This window comes from Pinus tabuliformis, chromosome 5_2 (assembly GCF_031772625.1).
Source record: "Pinus tabuliformis cultivar Carrire ecotype Pingquan chromosome 5_2, CPIR1, whole genome shotgun sequence".
NCBI lineage: Eukaryota > Viridiplantae > Streptophyta > Pinopsida > Pinales > Pinaceae > Pinus > Pinus tabuliformis.
In genome coordinates this window covers 340,490,505-340,508,153 of record NC_142306.1, presented here as the reverse complement: position 1 = coordinate 340,508,153, position 17,649 = coordinate 340,490,505, and positions in this window count along the sequence as shown.

Here is a 17,649-nt window from a genome sequence, read left to right as displayed (position 1 = left end):
TATTAAGGCCATTCCCGTTAGAGCCATTCCCCCTCGACAACCTAGGAATACCCTCTTAGATATCCCAGAAGGCTATTGGCATATATTTGACCAAATGGCCCAGAACTAGCCAAACATCCAAACCTCTACACTGCAATACCCCATTTTGGATACTGTAGCTAATGCATCTATGAAAAGAATTCCTCTCCAGCATATCCCTACATTCCATGGCCTTACATCAGAAGATCCGGATGCATTCTTATTTGAATTCGATGTGCTATGTAGAGGATATGACTATACCACCGACCCCCAGAAACTAAAATTATTTCCCTCTACATTAAAATGGGCTGCTCTAAGATGGTTTATGGGATTAGGTGGTGGTGTTATAAATAACTAGGACCAAATGAAGGAGTATTTTCGAAAAAAATATCAGGATTATTGCAGGTCTAGAGAGTTAAAAGATGAAATATTTTAGATGGTAGCTAGACCAAATGAGACATTAGAAGAGTACGTTGAACGTTTCTAGTACAATCTTCAAAGATCTCTTTATGCATCATTACCCTTACCTGATAATGTATTAAAAACAACATTAATTAGGGGAATGAAGGAACAATGGATTGAAACACTAAATATTATGGGAAAAGGAGATATTTATCAGGAAAATTTTGCTGACATTATTAATCTATGTATCAGGGGCTCGAGAGGTAGCACAAGAATAAAACTAGTAGAACATGATCAGTTTGCAAAAGATAACAAAATTTCGGCAGAAGGAGTAACTCGTGCAAAAATTGGAAATTTATTAGAAAAATTTAAAACTGACATATCGGGGACACTGACAACACAACTTGATATTATGCAAGCCAAACAAAAGCAAGCAGAGGCAGAACAGAATTTGGCAATCTTCTGCCCCAGATGCTGAAAGAAACACAACCATAAGGAGTGTCCATTAGATGTAGTCCAAGTTTGCGCCATTTGTATAAAAGACCACTCTACAGAAAGTTGTCCCTCACTTCCTGGATTGAAAGCAGTATACAAGGAAGTAGAAGAAGAGCCAGAATCGGTGTATCTACTTAATCAGTGCCATCAATGGTAGCCATGACAATCAAGTATGTTCTCAGACCCAGCTTCTTCTTTTCAGCCTCCATAATATCATGCTCAACAATATAATACAATGTGGCAAAATCAACCTACCTTCCCGAATTGGTCATATCAATCATTTACTTCATCATCTCCATGGCCAAATCAAGCAAGCCAACCCAATTGGCCAAATTTTCCCTATACCCCACCATATTGGAAAAACAATGTATATCCAGCACAATGGACCCCTCCTACTTCACAGAGTCAAGCCTGCCAGACAAACTGGTAAAGACCGATGAATCAGCCAGTAGGAACTATCTCGCTCCCTCAACCTACACTGCTAGCATTACAACAAAACCCCAAGTCTAACTTAAGACCGAAACTCCCAGCCCAACCCAACCCCAATCCGAACAACAGACTGGTCCAATCCATTCAAATAATTGAAACACCAGAGACAGGAACCGATCTAAGGGAGTGTAATGAACTTCAATTAAGATCTGGGCGTATCATTGAAACAAAGGGAGATAAAACAGCTCAAGTTGAAAATCAATTACCTATAGAACAATCGCTACAAGAAGAGGACGTGGCCAAACAAAAAATTCATGATCTAGCAACCTCATCCTCTCCCCCATTCCCAGAATGATTAATTATACCTCGACCTATACAATATCCTGATTTTGACATTCTGGGAGAACTACAAAACCTGTACATAAAAATCCCACTCCAAGCCATTAAAGACATCCCGATATATGCAAAGACTATCAAAGAGCTATGTATAAAGAAACCAAGGAGGAAAATAACAAATAACCCAAAAGTCCAAGTAGTTGGCACTCTATCTGACTTATTATTAGGGAAAGAAACACCCGTTAAATATGAAGACCCAGGAAATCCAATAGTAACCGTACAAATCAATGGAAAAACCTTCTCAAATGCCTTAGTTGATCTAGGAGCTGCAATTAATATCTTAACAACCACCACTTGCCAAAAACTGGGCATTACATCAGTAGAACCGACCTCCACTTTACTAGAACTGGCTGACTGATCTGTGGTTAGGCCAGAAGGCACACTACATGATGTCATGGTATCCATTGACTCCTGGGAGTATCTGGCCAATTTTCTGATAATAAACCCCAAAAACCGACTTGATGGACATCCATTGATTTTAGGCAGACCTTGGCTTGCAACTGTCGATGCTTATATTGGCTGCCGACAAGGCAGTATGACCATAACTAGGGGGGCAAATATCAAGAATCTAGCTTTATACCCCCAGTGTAGCCATGTGTCACAATAATAAAAACTAACAAGCATCCTGTATCACACCTCACCGAAAATATTAGATCTCTATTAACCATAGAAGAGGCCCTCAATTTAAAAGACCAAAGAGAAGACAATGCCATTAAAATTTTTACTAGCCAAGCTAAACCCAGATCCTGCATACAATGTCACATGATAGAAGTAGCATTTGATAATGAATTAGAAGAAGGTCCTCTTAAAGATACACATGATCAAACAATACCTACTACCTCTGTCTCAAATAGCAAAATTGTAGAAATTGAGCCAGGAAAGACTTTAAACATTAATGCCAACCTGACTTCCGAACAAGAAGAGAAGCTCATCCAACTACTGAGGAAATACAAAGAAGAATTTGCATGGGACTATCCTGATATGAAAGGAATTGATCCCCAGTTATGTACACACCACATTTACATAGAAAAAGATGTGATACTTGTTCGCTAGCCACAAAGGAGACTTAATCCTCATCTAAAAGACATTGTAAAAGCTGAACTTCAAAAACTTTTAGATGTGAACTTCATCTACCCTATCTCCGATAGTAAATGGGTTTCTCCACTTGTTATGGTACCAAAGAAGAATGGAAAGTGGAGGATTTGTGTAGATTATAGAGAACTAAATAAAGCAACACAAAAATACCACTTTCCCCTTCCATTCATTGACCAAGTATTAGACACTTTGGCAGGAAAGAAATTCTTTTCTTTCTTAGATGGCTTCAGCGGATACAATCAGATTCAGATTGCCCCTGAAGACCAAGACAAAACCACTTTTACTTGTCCTTGGGGAACATTTGCCTACAGAGTTCTACCTTTTGGCTTATGCAATGCTCCTGCCACATTTCAAAGGGCTATCCTCAGCATCTTTTCAGATTTAATAAATGAAGGGCTCAAAGTATACATGGATGATTTTACACCATATGGAGATGATTTTGACCCAGCATTGGACACACTGGAAAAAGTCCTGTAGCGCTGCATTGCCACTAGGCTTTGTTTGAGCCATGAAAAATGCTATATGATGATGACTGAAGGACTTATTCTAGGCCATTATATTTCAGCAGCTGGCATACAGGTAGACCCAGCCAAAATTCAAATAATTTTGCTAATTCCCACTCCTACCACTCAAACAGAGGTACGCAGTTTCCTTGGATTTTCTGGTTACTATAAAAGATTTATAGAACATTTTTCGCATATTGTTGCACCTCTATATGCATTTATAGGTAATGTTGATTTTCTTTGGATAGAAAAATGCGACCGTGCTTTCCAGGATCTGAAGAGGCTTGTGTCAACGGCCCCAGTCCTTAGAGGTCCAAATTGGGACCTGCCATTTCAAATTTCATCAGATGCCTCAGATACAGCTATTGGAGTAGTCCTTGGGCAGGGAGAAGATAAAAAACCATATGCAATTTATTATATTAGCAAGAATTTATCTTCTGTTGAATTGAATTATACTGTTACTGAAAAGGAATTTCTAGCTGTAATACATGCTATCAATAAGTTCAGACATTACATTACTGGATATCCTGTTATCTTGTATATAGATCACTCTATCATAAAATATTTAGCAAATAAACTAATTACAAATGGTAGAATAACTAGATGGCTGATTTTAGTGCAGGAATTTGATATCACAATCAAGGACCGACCTGGAAAATAAAATCCTGTAGCTGAATTTCTCTTGCGAATGCTAAAGTCAGTGGACACAGCAATAGTTGAAGATCAATTTCCAGACGAGCATCTATTTGCTGTCACTTTTAAAACACCCTGGTATGTTGATGTTGTGAATTACTTAGAAGTAGGCAAATTGCCGAAACATCTGACCCCCAATGAACGAAAACAGATTGTCTAGCCAAGTGCTCGATTTTCTTGGATTGGGGGCTACCTGTTCCATACAGGGGCAGATATGCACATCAGGAGATGCGTCTGCGAAGATGAAATTTTTGACATTTTGAAAGCTTGTCACGACGGACCATGTGGTGGACATTTCGCCAATCGGAGAACTGGAAATAAGGTGCTGCAAATAGGATATTATTGGCCCACGATCTTCAAAAATGAAAAGAAGTTCGTTCAAGCTTGTGACAGTTTCCAAAGAACAGGACGCCTTGGTCAGTCCGACGAAATGCCCCTAAATCCACAGCTAGTTATTGAACCATTCGAGTGATGGGCCCTCGATTTCGTTGGTCCAATTAACCCATCCTCGAACCAGAAAACATATATTTTGGTAGCAACAGAATATGTCACCAAATGGGTTGAAGTAGAGGCATTGCCAAGAGCTACAGAGGATTCTATCATACAATTCATGTTCCATATATTTGTGCGATACAAGCTTCCAAGAGATATAATTACAGATGGTGGACCAAAGTTTGCTGGTAACAAGATTGCTGCAACACTAAAAAACTATCATATCCAGCATAAAATTACCACTCCATACCACCCACAGGCAAATGGTCAAGTAGAAAGCAACAATAAAATAATCGAATCAATTTTAACAAAAACCATTGCGTCACATAGACGCGATTGGGCTGCAAGATTACTAGAAGCCTTGTGGGCTTACAGAACAACATGGAGAAGCACTACCGGCTATTCACCATACCAATTGGTGTTTGGAAAGGAACCCATTTTTCCCATAGAATTTGAAATCCAAAAACTACGCACAACACAAGGAGTTGCTCTAGATCTAAACGAGGCACAAATTAATAGATTACAACAGATCAATGAGCTAGATGAAATCAGGCTCTCTGCCCTTCAACACACTGCATTGATCCAACAGCAGTGAGCTAAATGGCATGACGCTCTCATTAAAAAGAAAGTCTTCCACGAAGGATATTGGGCACTCTTATACGATTCCAGGTTTCAGGATTTTCCCAGGAATCTTCAGACTTGTTGGCTGGGGCCATATGAAATCCAGAATGTACATGATAATGGCACCCTTACTCTAATCACCATTAACAGATCTGGACATACCTTCAAGGCAAACGGCCACCAAGTTCGACTATACCGCAAACCACTTACTCGGGAATCCTTCTACCAGCAACTCCGTGAAGACTCTGACATGCAAATTTTGGAGGAGGAAGAGAAATCTTCCTCACCTCTGGTTCATTAAAGTGATTCAACTGTTCTTACATTTTGTACATAATTCCTTTGTTTTGTTAGCATAAATTATTCTCTGTACATATTTTTTTTTTGTATCTTGCATTCTGCTGTTCCTTTTCGAAGATTCAGCAATTCCATCGTTTTGTTGTTCCTTTTAGAAGAAACAACACCTTCACCATTTTGCTGTTCCTTTTTTTCAAAAGAACAGCACTTGCATTTTTCTGCTGTTCCTTTTTCAGAAGGAACAACACTGTCATTTTTGCTGTTCCTTTTCTAAAGGAACAACATTTGTGTGCATTTTTGTTTTTTCGCTGTTCCTTTTCCAAAGGAACGACACTTGTGTTTTTGTTGTTCCTTTTCCAAAGGAACGACACTTGCATTTTTCTGCTGTTCCTTTTCCAAAGGAACAACACTTTTGGTTTTTGTTGTTCCTTTTCCAAGGGAACAACACTTGCTTTTTTTTGCTGTTCCTTTTCCAAAGGAACAACACTTTTGGTTTTTGCTGTTCCTTTTCCAAAGGAACGACACTTGCGTTTTTCTGCTGTTCCTTTTCTAAAGGAACAACACTTTTGGTTTTTGCTGTTCCTTTCCAAAGGAACGACACTTTCATTTTTCTGTTGTTCCTTTTCCAAAGGAACAACACTTTTGGTTTTTGCTGTTCCTTTTCCAAAGGAACGACATTTGTGTTTTTTGCTATTCCTTTTCCAAAGGAACAACACTTGTATTTTTTTGCTCTTCCTTTTTGAAACACCAACATTTTTGTATTCCTTTTACTTATGCTTGTTCTCCTTGTCGTTCCAATTAAGGGACAACTACTGTTCTTCTCAATATATAATAATTTCGAGTCTTTTGGAGCACAACTATACACTTATGTAATGGATACAAAACTAGAGCATACTGAAATCGGTAAATTATATAAAATCACTATTTTTCCAAGGAATTGCTTTGAATTGACAGGAGGAAAAAGGAAAGGACACAATTATTCATCACTTTTGCTGTCATTATCCTACTAATACTGATATGATTGGTTATCTTTATCATGGTGGTTCTTTTTTAAATTCCCATAATCTTCTTTCATCATTATTAAAGGAATAAGAACAAAGGGTATATTTTTCTATTGAGATGTTAAGACTTCTTCCACCATTCCTACTCTTAAGGAGTGTTGAACCACCCTTTGTGTATAAATAGGAAAGTACTTTATAAGAGAAAAAAAAAGAGAAAAATGTTTATATAACTTATGGGTTGTCAAATGCAGGATAGGGGGTCTCATCAAGAGCCAGCCTACCATGATCATAAGGAAGAAAGTGAAGTGGCATTCCCACTATGGCCACCACACCAGGGATATGCTCCAAGAGGCACATCAGAGAAAATAAAGAGTCCTTGGAATAGGAGGTCTCATCATGAGCCAGCCTACCCACCTTTCACTCCTTCCTGGTGAATGGCATTATGGTTTAACTGGTTACCAAGCCAGCATAATGACCTCCATTTTGACATTGCATAGCACTTCCTAAGCATACACAAAGGATCATGGTTCCATGGGTGAAACAAACAACTCTGTCAAGGTTATGGACACCTGTCGGTAGCAGAGCTCTGTTAATGGTATTGAAGTCACATTCCTTATACACCAATAGCAATCATCAACACCCTTCTTTGTCTTATACCTTTGTAATATGTCAAATAAGATTATGTATATCATTTCCCCGAACCATTAAACACATGAAAATCTATTATAACCAATCATGACGGAAAAGTTGATAACGACCACATTAGACTTTTTGTGCACGTCAGCTGTCCTATCCTCCCAGCCTCGCATCATATCACAGCATTCTCTTACTTGTTAAGCGATCCTACTATACACCTCGATTTCGACAATCTGCTCCTTTTGTAAAACATGGCATTTCGGCATACGCTGTTCCTTTATGACTCTGTACCATGGCAGTTTGGCACGCCGCTCCCTCATTTGATGACCGAGGATGGCCTATCACATTGCAGGGGGGAGGCAGGTGACCTCATAATTTGTTGGTATATGTGTCAGACTATTATTCGGAAAAATTTTACTTGGGAATAGAAAGGCTTAACGGTATATTGTTTTTCAATTTGCATGGCTTGCTGTTCCTAAGCTATTTCCATATTATTCTCTGCGGCAATTAGTAAGTGACTCAGGATTTGAACGAGCCCTGTTGTTTCGTTATTTTCTCTGTATTTCTAACAGTTTGAATAGCCTGTTGTTCCATTGTCGTCTCTACATTTTTACAGTGAGCTAAAGCATGGGAGGAAGATCAATTCGAAGAGAACCACAGGTATTGACAATTTCTGATGTTGCACGGGAAATCCTGGCAAGGGCAGGATGGTTAGTTTATCTTAATCGTTTACAGGAATCCAACGAGACCGTAGCAATAGAATTCTTGCAGAACTTGCAAGAATATCACTCCATAGTAAGGGGGAGACACATAGCAGTCATCGATGACATAATTGCAGAGGCCTGGAGACTGCTAGCCACTAGACCTGTGTGGACTCTAAAGAAGGAGAGACTGTGAATGATCATAAAAATCTTCCAAGACGAAAGCTAGAAAGGGAGTCCTACTAGCAGCATTAGGGGAACCGTGGGCAGAATTGGTGAATATCATCCAGAGCTACATCACCTGTGAAGGCAGGAAAGATGTGGTAAGACCACGACACCTTAAACTCCTAGCCGTATTAAAACAGAAATGCTCTGTGAACTTACCTGCATTTTTAAATTCATTACTTCATGATGTTGCCCGAAGTATGAAAAAATCACAACATGTAGAATCGGTAGTAAGTCACCATGGGCTGATACGATTGATAGTTAGTCATATTCTTGCTTAGAAACAGAGCATCTGGGAAGAGATAATTGCCATGATAGATGGGGGACTGACTATGCCAGCCCCAAAATGAAAACATGCTACCAGTACACCAAATAGACCATTGAAATGGAGGAAATCAGTTAGGTTGGCATGGATTAGAGGGAGGTTGGACAAATCCCAGCCAACCAGTGGAGATAGATGATTTAGGGGATGAGAAACCCCCACAATTGGAAGGAGAAGAGAATGAGAAAGGATTGGAAGGAAATGAGGAAGGAGAAACGGAGGAAGAAACCAAGCAGCCTAGGCAGGCGGAGGAAGAGATAGAGAAATGCAAAGAAATCCCATTGCAAAATCCATTACAAGAGGATGAATTGGCCCAAATTCTAGCCAATATGGGCGAATATGCCCAACCTCTCAGCCACTAGGCCTCCATATTGAAGAAGAACCAAAAGAGAATTCTGCTCAGGAAAAAAATGCACCTGAAGAATTACGCGACGAGGAAGAAAAAGAAGAGAATCATTCTGTTCATGATGAAAGTATGACAGGAGAGAAAAGTGATACAGAAGAGGAACAATCTGTTCCTAGCCAGACTACACCAGAAGAATTTCATGGAGAAGAAAGGGTGGAAAAAGAAGTCACCCAGGAATTAACAGAACTAGCTAGGGTTTTTACTCCTGAGCAACCCGAACAATACAACGAAGGAGCACCCCAAGAAGAAAACTAGGGAATTGTCCAAGGTAACAGTCTAGGCCCAAGTAAACATACAACTGTTCTTTCTGAGAAAACAAAAGAAATTAAAAGACTACGAAAATAACATCAAAGATTGTTGAATGTGATAGTACGAATTCGACAACAAATCAGGATTTTGAAAATGAGAAAGAGAGTAAAAAGGACTTCGGGGGTAAGATATGTAACCACTTCGGTGAGACCCCTCAAGAAAAAAGGTTCGAAGGACTCAAGTCCACACTATTTTTCAAAACCCTGTTGAAGAGGAGTCTCCTGTTCAAAACCCTGTTGAAGAGCAGTCTGTCGTTCAAAACCCTGTTGAAGTGCAGTCTGCTGTTCAAATCCAAAAGGAACAGCATTCAGGTGTTGCCCATGTTGAAGTACAAACAAATGACAAAGAAGTTCAGACAGAGGCACAACCCTCTGAAGGAATGCAAACCACAAACACGAGACGATGCAATAAGAAGATTCAAGTGAACCTTCCACTTACCACTACCATGTGGGACAATGATCCGAGGACAGTAACCCTACGAGAGGGTTTGATGCAAGCTCAACAAGCAGTAGAAAAACTCATAGAACAAATGGTTTCTCGCGAAAAATATGAAGAATTACAACAACAACTAAGGAATGTCAATTTATCTGAAAGCCAAGCTTTTGAAGGATGGCGAAAGGAAGAAGAAAGAGTCGCAAAGGTAACTCATAGGTTAGATGTAGTTATTAGACAGATGGATACCTTATGATCTTTGTACACTGACGTCCTAGCATGTAGAGCCCCTGCTAAGAATTATGCCTTGTTTTTAATGGAATGATATTTGCAATTGAAAATTAAGGCTGTCAAAGAAGGAGCCCCTATACAAATTAATACTATTGATTATTTTATAAATTGTTGTAAGCACTATGGAGTAAAGGTTCAAAGATTATTATGTGAATTCTATCTGCAAAACCTTGTGTTGGATCAAGAGACAGAGCAGAACCCTGGCCCTTTCGTTGGGGACATCCAACTGCAGGCATTTATTTTGTTTGGAGTTAATCAAATCAAATGGCTTAAAGCCTATAATGCCTTCCAAAGACAAGAAAACGGATTAGACTTATGGGTAAGAGCTGAGCCTAGAGATCCATTACAGTTGTGGAATAAACATAGGAATCTTATGAGGACTCCGGGTGTGATTGAAGCATTAGGACCCATTCATACAACAATCAATCGGAAAGGGATAGAATACTTCTTTACCATCAAGGACCTTGCCATTGCAGCTGCTAAATTTCGATATCAGACCTCTAATACAAATATCCAACTCAGGGAACCATTTAATTATGAGAACTTTAAGTTAGCTGCTGATCGCTTGAGCCTCTATGAACTTATCTTAAGGGCAGGGCCATCTTGGTTAGGATATAGGTTCAGGAGTCCAATTATTTGGCACCCTGCACCTGGGTACCAAGCCCTGTATGAGATGCCTGAGGGTCAGACAGGCCATCTTTTTGAACACCTAGTTAGGCATCATGGCTGTAGACCACCACATGAGATCCCTTCTCTAGCCTACTCCTTCACTGCCTTACATGTCAACTACAATGTTTTCATGAGGGCATGAAAAAGGGTAAGCAGGGGGGTGTGTGGAGTACTGAAGAAGGTATGTTTTTATTGATTATTTTGTCATATTTTCTTTGAAACTCATAACCCCTTTGCGTCATGAACTAGGTAGATAATAAGAAATTATGGCAAAATCTATGGGATTTGTGTAACGCAAAACAACTAATAATTGCCGTTTTCTTATGCAGAAAAAGGGAAAAACGAAAGATTGTCATCCCAAAGAAAAAGATAGGGTAAAGTTAATTGCCGTCCCTTTGGCAGGGAACCACATGTAGAAAAGGCGATCCAAATTGAATCGTATCAGCCAAGGAAAGGAAAAGGAGATATCGAATCGGCGCAAGAGAACAAATGGATAACTGGGAATTAACAGTTTGGCGAATCCCTCAGGATCCTTTGATCCTGAGGGATCGCTATCTTAACTATTTTTGCATCATTGATATCTCTGCTCGGCTGTTATAAAAAGGGGTAGCACTGCTAGCCCGAGGGGGACAACCTGTTGTTATTCTTATGTAATTTTTCTTTGTATCTAAAACTTTGATCATCGACTCTCGTTGAGAAGTGATCCACTGTAACTCTGCTTTGATGCTTTAATATAAATCTGGTTGTTGTTCCATCTTTGATCCTGGAATAATCTCAAGCGGTGTGTCCCTGGAGGCTAAGGGCCTGGCCCTGGTGGAACACTTGCTCCTGTACCATTATCTTCAATTCAAGCGTGGTTTTAATTATCAGCTTTGTTTGGTAATCTGATGTGTTTTGTTATTTTACATCACGGTTCTGTTATATTTACAATATCGTTCTTTGTGACAGGAATGTCATATTGTTCATTCTAACTTTGTAATTCATTGTTGTTCCTTTAATCATTGATATAACATTACTGTTCCTTACAGAATGCTATTGTTGTTCGATTACAGAGTAACCGGGTTGTAACGTTCATAAGTTGGTATTACTGTATTCATCTATGGTTTACACTTAATTGTGATTATTGTTCAACTAAAATTGCTATTCCATTACGAATTGCAATCGTTATTCTTTGTAACTGAGATTAATATTTGTGGTATCGAAGTCAAATTACTGTTTCTCTCAATATCAAGGCGTGCTGTGTGTGTTATTTTTTTTTTTTACTGCACATTCACATTTGGCTCTAAATGCTTTTCTATATTTCATTGCTAATCAGTTGCCGTTATATTTCCATTTGCTGTCTGATTTATTCTTAGAGTAAAGATTGCTATCTGATTTCTGTAGGATACGATTGCTGCCTTTATTTCCTTAGAATAAGGTTTCGCTGTTTATGAGAACTAGTTGTTGTTCCATTTATAGTTGTTGTTCCATTTCCTGTTATTTGTGTTGTTATTGCTTTTAAGGATCTAAGACTATAGTGAGCGCTGACATTTGTTGTCTAGTTCCCAGGTTGATGATCTGTTCCTTGATTATCTTTAGTTACATCAGTTTACAGAGGGATGAGTTACTGTTACTGTACCCTTGACTGATAATTCGCTTAGTTTTCTGAATGCATGATTTAAGTCTTAAAGTGCTTTGCTATAAGTAGATCTTGTTTTAAGCATCCATTTACTCTTGTATTTTGAGCACTATACTACTAGCATTACTCTGACAAATGACCGCCTCAAACTGAGTACACTCTTTGAGATAATAAATCATTCCTGGATTGATAAGTTAATGTGGGGTAAATAGAGGTGAAAAAGACCCTTTTTACTGCTCAACAAGCTCCAAAGGAGGAACCTTAGGATGATGTGGAGAAACCACATGCATAGGGGCAGAGAGTGGAAGAACCCACTCATGCAGAGACTTCCAGAGATGGAAGGAAGCACACCAGATAGGCTGACAAATTAATGCATGATGATATAGAGAATGTGGGAGCACCCAAATCATAGCGCAGGTAGAGGAAGACACCAAATTGGTACACTAGCTACATGGCTCTGATGAGCAAGAGTGTAGATATTGAACCATCCTCATTCTAGGAAGCATTGAAACAACCAATATGTGTTGATGCCATGGTTGAGGAGTATGACTCCATTATCGAAAACAATGTTTGGGAAGTGGTCCCAAGACCAACAGACAAGTCAGTGGTGAGTTCCATATGGATTTACAAGGTAAAGCAAGTAGCATATGGGAGTGTGGAGAAACACAAGGCCAACTTTGTGGCCAGAGGGTTCTCTAAGGTGAGGGAATTGATTGCAAGGAGACATTTTCTCTAGTAGCAAGGTATTCTTCAATGAAATCTATTCTAGAACTATCAACGAAGATGGGATGAAAGATACATCATGTTATCACTTAAGAAACAATTTCTAAATTGTTCACATCAGTTTGATTGTAAAGGTTAGGTGTTAGTCCGAGTTCAGTTTTTTTTTTTTCCATCTTTACTTTAGTGTCTAAGTCCTCGGAGTCTTGGTGGTATGGTTAAATAAAGGTCAACAATATGTTCTCATTCATCACTGGTCCCATAACTCACATAGATCCCATGTATCAAATTTGTTTCTAGGTTCTTATGCGCTACGAAACTGTTTAGGAGTTTTCGTAGCATAGAAACCCAGTTTAGGAGTTTTCGTAGCGCAGAAACCCAGTCTAGGTGTTTTCGTAGCGCAAAATCTAGATTTTGCACTGGCTGCGCTACGAAATCGGGGATTCGTGCAGATCCGTAACAAATCTCATCTAGCTATCATATCTGTCAAAATCCGTTATTGTTACATCATCAGTTGTCATTCCACACACTTTGCCTATTACATTCAACCGCTTATCATCATCATTAAGGTCGTTAAATGTCTTGGTACGCTCAGATTGCAAGTTTCAAAAAGAGGCCAAATATTCACAGTCATAATTATGATTGCGTTCATTGCATGAGGAACAAATTGGCAAGCATTCAATTTGAATTCCTTGAACATCAAGCGAGGTAGTTTTCAAGCGAGGCAGTGATCGAAGATTGAGACAGTGCCAGTCTTTCAAATTTTCATTCCGCTGAAGTTTCATGGAGGGGTCTGCAGAAAGAAAGGATCACAGGTCAGGAAAATGTCTGAGGAATGAACTTGAGGGTTTAGATATCCTCCTAAAGAATGATGAAGTCGAACAAGCCTTCAAACAGGTTGGCTGTTGGAGGTTTTGCGAAAAACTTCAAGGAGGCCATATGCAAGTCACCAAGGAATTTTCTTTAAATTTCACAGGACTGAATTCGAAAGTTGGGGTGCTCGAATTTCCCATCTCTCCAGAAGTTATATCTGTAGTCACTGAGATTCCAAGGGGACAGGAAATATGGTTTAAAAATTTCAAGTTTGATATGACCCCCTGCAAAGAATTTCTGAAGCTAGAGTTCATCGATTCGGACTTAAACAAGTCTGTGCCCAGGAGTTTTGTCAAAGACTCATATGCCAATTTACTTACCTGCATACAGAGGTACTTCACCTACGAGGGAAGGTATCATAAGGTGTATTCATATCACTTCAAGCTTCTGCTGCATTTCACAGGAAAGATATCTCTTGATTTGCCTTTCTACTTATTTCGTAGCCTAGGCAAAATGTGTGACAAAGTTCAGTTAAAGAAGGAAGCCTGTGAGACCTCATTGTTTCATCACGGCTTAGTCAAATTGATCGTTTTGCATGAGCTCCAAAAAGTAGATAGGGAATGGTCCGTGTTTATGTTTATGTCTAGTTTCAAAAATGAAATTGGCCTCAGCCCTCAGGCTACAAAGAGTTCTCCACCGATGGTTAGTAATCGTGCAGAAACGAGATCGAGGAGATTCGTAAAACTGAAAGCTAGGAAATAGGTAAAGGGGCCCACTGGACCATTAGTAATTCAAGACACACCTCTAAAGTCACAGAAAGAGAAAGCTCAAAGAAAAGAAGGCGTACACGAGTAGTCTTCAGGTGAAGCAGTTCAGAGAAGAATAACCAGGAGCCAGTTAGCTAAAGAAAAAGGCAAGACAGTGGTGACTGAGGAAAGCCCGGTTTCAAAGGGAAGTCTGAATGACTTGCTTCAAGCTATTGATATTGAGGAGTCTCCTCTGGTTCGAGCAGACTTGATAGAATCAGGTAAAGACAAAACCTAGAAGACCAAAGCCTCTAAAAAGCTCAAATTTGATGATCAGGTTTCTAAATTTGTCTTTAAGCCAAGAAGACCTGTGACAAGGTGTTCAAAAGAGGTACATCTAGAGTCAAGTGAAACAGAGGAGGTAGCAAAAACCCATGAAGAACCTCAAGAGGAATATAATGTTGAAGAGTTGAAGAAGAAGTTGAAATTAGCAAACCTTGAAATTGCTAAACTGAAGAAAGCCTCAAGGAAACCCATTTTATTAAAATGGAGGCTTTGTGGGAAGACAAAACAATTTCAATACCTGAAGTGGTCGAATGTCATGCACAATACTATACCTGGTCAGTCCCTGCAATAAAGGAAGCAAAATTCATCAGAAAGGTTAATATGAGACTGAGAGCTGGGATCAGAATTATGAAGAGGAAAATCGAGGATTCGAAGATACAACTAGGACAATGGGAAGGATTTCCTTAGCTAAGGAAAATCACACAACAAGTAAGGTTAAGTTCTAAATTTTGACGATTTACCTTTTTGAAGTTTTCCTTGAAGAATGGTGCCTCTACATTCAGTTTTGAATAGTTTCAGGGCAGATGAAAATGAAATTTCAAAATAAAGAAGCTCAAGTCAGTTGAATTTTGGCATTAAAAACTGTGTTTTTGTGATTACATAGCAGTTTCGTAGCACGCTACAAAACTGCTGAAGATGATGCCTAATACACAGCAGTTTCGTAGCGCGCTACGAAACTGTTGTAGCTGCATATTTTGATGAAGTTGACCAATTCTAAGAGACAAAAGGGAAACGTTTTTGAAAAGGAGTTTATGGAGAAAGATCATTTTCACAATACAAGCATCCAGCAAGGGAAAAATGAGCAAAGGAAAAGCATATATGAACCATAAGCCATTTGTTATAAAAGTGATCACAGCTAGTATTGTTCATCATACTTCAGGCAACATTAAAGAGGTTTTATCTTCATATAGGTGCATGGGCAAGGTCTACAGTACATGAAAAACATGACAGTATAAAACATTTTTGTGTAATCGAAGAAGAACAACAGGGATAATTGATTTTGAATATCCTTGTGGAGACCAAAAGCAGAAAAACAGGGGCAGTTTCCTACTTTCTAGGAGCAGTTAAGAGATGAGACATTAAGGTCCAGCAAGTAGTTTCAAACATCCACCAAAGCTAAACTGAAGAAGGCCATATATCAGAGAACAAATTTGGATTGTATTTAATCCTACTACCAACATGATGAAGAGTTAGAATCCTAATTGTTTTAGGTCTCTAAAACTGCTAGTTAGCAGTCAGTTGCATTTATTAGTTAGTTTTAAGTGTTAATAGGTGTCATCATAGGAAGAATTCGAGTTCCCCTCATGCTGGAGGAGGAATCTCAGTTATGTAAAGAGCTCTATATATAGCAGAAGAGTTGATGTACAAAGGGTTGGAAAATTATTCAGAAAAGCTCTCATATTTGGCTTTATGTAAAGACTCTGTTTTTAGTAATACAGTACTTTGGCTTTGCTTCTCAGGAATCATAATGAATTCGATGCTTTGAATGTCTTGTATTGTTCTTCCCTATTATCTACAGTGGTATGAATGTGTGATTACTTAGAAATCACTAACAATGCTCTAATTTCCTTCATGCATTTGTAAACTGTGTTGGTCCTTTATGTTTCTGGTGTATTCTACATGCATTGAGTTCTAAATGCCCTGACTTCTATGTAGAGCTAACCTTACTGTTAATACTGAAGCATATCTGACTCCATAAACCCAATGGATACCTTCTAATTGTGTTTCCACCACTCACATTTTTACATTTGTTTCATAAGAGTTAGCCATCTTACTCGTAATCAAAAATCATTAATCTTTTGAGAGAGCCCTCTCAGGTTGAGGAGGCTAAGCCTTAGCCAAAAGAAGGTTTGCAATAGTTACTTAAGGTCTTCCTTATCAGCAGCCTATCAGGAACTGATTTTGAGATAACACATCATATGGATGTGAAGACAACATTCCTTAATGACATGATTGAGGAAGAGGTATATATTGAGTAGCCGGAAGGATTTGAGACATTCAATAGAGAGTCGCATGTGTGGAGACTCAAGTGAGTGTTGTAAGGACTAAAACAAGCACCCCATTCTTGGTACACCAGGATTGACAACTATTTCACTGGATTGGGTGACACCAAAAGTGAAGCAGATGCGAACCTTTACGATATTGTGGTTGAAGGTAAATGGTTTATTATAGTATTATATGTCGATGATTTGATTCTAAGAGGCGATGAGAAGCTGATCAAATCTTTCAAAGAAGATCTTGCAAGATAATTCAAGATGAAGGACCTGGGGCTCATGCATTACTCTCTTGGTATGGAAGTATGACAAGGAGACGAGGAACTGTTTGTCTCTCAGAAGTATGCCAACGAGATACTGAAGAAGTTCCACTTGGAGAGAATTAGACCCATGGAGACTCCTCTAGCAGGTAGCTAGAGGAAGGAGGATGCTGCTTTAGGTGAAGTAGTGGAGGCTACTGTTTATATACAGCTTGTGGATTCACTTATGCATTTGGTGAACACATGGTTGGACATGTGTTTTGCAGTTAACCAACTTAGTCAATCCATGTTTAAGCCAACCAAACTCTATTGGAAGGCATCTAAGCATGTGTTGAGATACCTCAGAGGCACCACTCAGTTAGGCCTTTAGTAGAAATGGATAGAGGGAGTGAAGATTCAAGGCTTCATAGATGCAGATTGGGTAGAGAGTCCATCCGACAGAAAGAGAACATTAGGGGGAATCTTCAACATTGGGTCAAAAACAGTTTCTTGGTACATAAAAAAGTAGAGACCAGTTCCACTCAGTTCAACAGAAGCAGAGTACATGGCTACTAATTAAGCAACTTTTGAGGCTCTTCGGATGAGGAAGATCCTTGTTGGGTTATTTGGTTAGTAGATGGATCCTACAATGATTTACTATGACAACCAAAGTTGTATCAAAATATTTGAGAATCCAATTTTTCATGATCGGTCAAGGCATATCGACATCCAGTATCACCATCT